Raw genomic sequence first — 3730 nt, forward strand, 5'->3', positions numbered from 1 at the left:
ATACTTTTCTTCAGTATTCTTTGACGAATAGAAATTTCAAAAAGAACAGCATTTATTCAAAATAGAAATCTTTTCTAACAATATACATTACCGGTCAAAAGTTTGGGGTCGGCACATTTATATTCTTTCTTTTTTTGAAAGAAATTAAAACTTTTATTCAGCAAGGATGTGTTAAATTGTTAAGAAGTGATAGCAAAGATTTATATTGTTGGAAAAGATTCATATTTTGAATGAAGGCTGTTTAACTTTTTATTCATCAAAGAATTCTGAAAAAAGGCACCTGTTGCCAACATTGATAATTCTAATAATAAATCAGCATATTAGAATGATTTCTGAAGATCATGTGACGCTTTATACTGAAGTAATGATGATGGAAATTCAGCTTTGCATCACAGAAATACATTATATTTTAAAGGATATTAAAATAGAAACCATTATTTTATATTTTAATAACATTTTGCAAGATTACTGTTTTTTTCTGTATTTTTGCTCAAATAAATCCAGCCTTGATGAGCAGAAGAGACTTCTTTAAAAAAACATTACAAGTCTTACTGATCCCAAACCTTTGACCGGTATATAGACAGGTGTGTGGCTTTCCTAATCAAGTCCAATCAGTATAATCAAACACAGCTGGACTCAAATGAAGGTGTAGAACCATCTCAAGGATGATCAGAAGAAATGGACAGCACCTAAGTTAAATATATGAGTGTCACAGCAAAGGGTCTGAATACTTAGGACCATGTGATATTTCAGTTTTTCTTTTTTAATAAATCTGCAAAAATGTCAACAATTCTGTGTTTTTCTGTCAATATGGGGTGCTGTGTGTACATTAATGAGGAAAAAAAATTAACTTAAATGATTTTAGCAAATGGCTGCAATATAACAAAGAGTGAAAAATGTAAGAGGGTCTGAATACTTTCCGTACCCACTGTATATATATATATATATATATATGAATGAAAGTCATACAGGTTTGAGATGACATGAGGTTGAGTGAATGATGACTGAACGATCCCTTTATTAAACATTCAATCTCTCAGTTCCTCCTCCTCGCTCCTCCAGGCTGTGAGTTTCTGCAGATCCTCAGACAATAATATTAGTGTGTGAATGAATGAAGGATGGGTTTCTCTCCTCGGGCTGTGAGAGATCAGCCGTATGGGAGCGAATCTGACACTCAACCTGCGATCTCGACTAGACACACGGGAAACACACGAGACAAGACCAAACACGCGTGTGTTTCACTGATAACACAGATGCGGCTCCGCATGTGAAGTGTGTGTAATTATACAGTATATACAGCCGGTCCGGGCAGGTATGGATTGGGAATGTGAGGCCGGATTTGGGCAACAAAGATCTTACGGATCTGTGTTTGAAGTTTTACATCTACAGATATAATGAAATAATATATTTTACATTATAAATAATACAAGTTGTAATATATGTATGTATATATAAATGTGACCATATGAAGCAAGTTATTTAGATTACCTGATAAGACACTGTATAGTGCATCAAATCAGAAAGAGAGGGTTTCTTTATGACTTTACACTGTTAGAGTGAAGATGGACAATAAACTGAATAAACTGACTAATTTATTTAAGGCTTGTTTGTATAGGATCTATATCCTTTCAAATTATATATTACACAACATATATAACATACAGCAAACATATAGTATTGTATACACACACTGCGTCTTATTTTACTTGACGATGTAAAGTCTGTAATGAGGACAAAAAAAACGGGATCATTTTCAGAGCAGGACAAGGCAATAATATCTCAAAGCTCATCAATTATTATAAACCCCTATTTTATTTTTTGGATATTTTCTTCAATCTTTTTTTATTTGCGACCTAGTTGTCGCCATTAGATTGGTGCATAACTTTCTTACGGAAACTCACAGACTGTCGTTCATCAGATTTAGTGTGATGTATGCTTGGTTTTAGGTCGCAGTCAGTGGTGGAATCAACAGCAGATTATTTCACACAGAGCTGCAGCCTGTGGTGCTACACGCTCGTTTCTTTCTAAAAAAAATAAATTAAAAAATTAAATAAATACCAGTTTTTTTTTGTGCTTTCCTAAATAATGAGACATGATACGGTACCAGTCGTAAAAAGAGAAGCTGTAAAAAAAAAAAGGTGCACATAAAACTAGGCCTATAAACAAATATTCTGCCTCTGAGCGTAGAGAACTTAAAAAAACAACACCAGATGAAATCAAAGAAGAATAAAATCACATGGAATTAAAAAGGAGTGAAATAAAATATATTATGTGAATTGTTTTATATTATTTTGTGAAAAGCAAAACAAGCTAAATTGCCAGAAACTGAATCGGCGAAGCCTGCGTTTGGTCGGTGTGCCAGAAACTGTTTTTTAGAAAATACATGAGGATACATATATGATATGATATATATATATATATATATGTATATATATGCATGTATATGTGTGTAAATTTATTTTATATTTTTATATTTGTATATTTTATATTTATAATACATATATTATTTTTATTTTATATTTACCTATTATATTTTATATTTAAAAATTCTAATTGTAAATATTTATTTTATCATATAATATTTATATATTATGTATTTTTATTTTACAAATGTTAAAAATATAATATAAATATATATATATAAATATTTTAATAAATAAATAGATTTATTATAAATATAACATATACAAATATAAAAATATATTCAATTATTTCTATATTTTATATATATATTAAAGTATATTTACTTTTAAATTAAAGAACATTTTTAAAGTAAGCTAAGCAGAATGAGGTTTGGTTGCTGGAGCTCATGCTGCCTTCAAGTCCCTCTGGGAAATTCTTTCTTGAATTAGTTCAGGAATCATAATTACTAACCCTAAAGAAGTTCAATGACTTATTTTGATCAACACTAATTAGTTCCACCATGATATTTTTAATCGATACGCTTCCAACCAGAAAATCCTGGATGATCCGGCTGATGCTCGGCTCATAAATCTGATTCCTCCATCCTGACATGACGGCAGCGTCAGACTGTACTTCTCTCGTACTGATTAGAGATTTCAAGGCTGAAACAGAGTCAGAAGTGTGTGTTAATGGCTTTTAACCCAGAACACACAGACGGGCAGAATCAAGGACTCATTCAGCGTCTCGGCTTTGATTCGTCCCTCACAGGTTTCAAAGGGTGAGATGGTGTTATCGATCCGTCTGCTCTTCAGACGCTTCGGCCCATTTCTGATCACTAACAACTTCTGTGTTCACTGTGCTTCACTGTGCTTCGTTGTGCTTTACTGTGCTTCACTGTGCTTTATTGTGCTTCACTGTGTTCACTTTGCTTTACTGTGCATCACTGTGTTCACTGTGCTTCACTGTTCTTTACTGTGTTCACTGTGCTTCACTGTTGTTCACTGTGCTTCACTGTGCTTTACTGTGCTTCACTGTGTTCTTTTGCTTTACTGTGCATCACTGTGTTCACTGTGCTTCACTGTGGTTCCCTTTGCTTCACTGTGTTCACTTTGCTTCACTGTGCTTCACTGTGCTTCACTGTGCTTCACTGTGCTTTACTGTGCTTCACTGTGTTCACTGTGCTTCACTGTGCTTCACTGTGTTCACTGTGCTTCACTGTGCTCACTGTGCTTCTCTGTGTTCACTGTGCTTCACTGTGTTCACTGTGCTTCACTGTGCGTCACTGTGCTTCACTGTGCGTCACTGTGCGTCACTGTGCGTCACTGTT

Source organism: Sinocyclocheilus grahami, unplaced genomic scaffold (assembly GCF_001515645.1).
Source record: "Sinocyclocheilus grahami isolate Dianchi unplaced genomic scaffold, SAMN03320097.WGS_v1.1 scaffold1113.1, whole genome shotgun sequence".
NCBI classification, from domain to species: domain Eukaryota; kingdom Metazoa; phylum Chordata; class Actinopteri; order Cypriniformes; family Cyprinidae; genus Sinocyclocheilus; species Sinocyclocheilus grahami.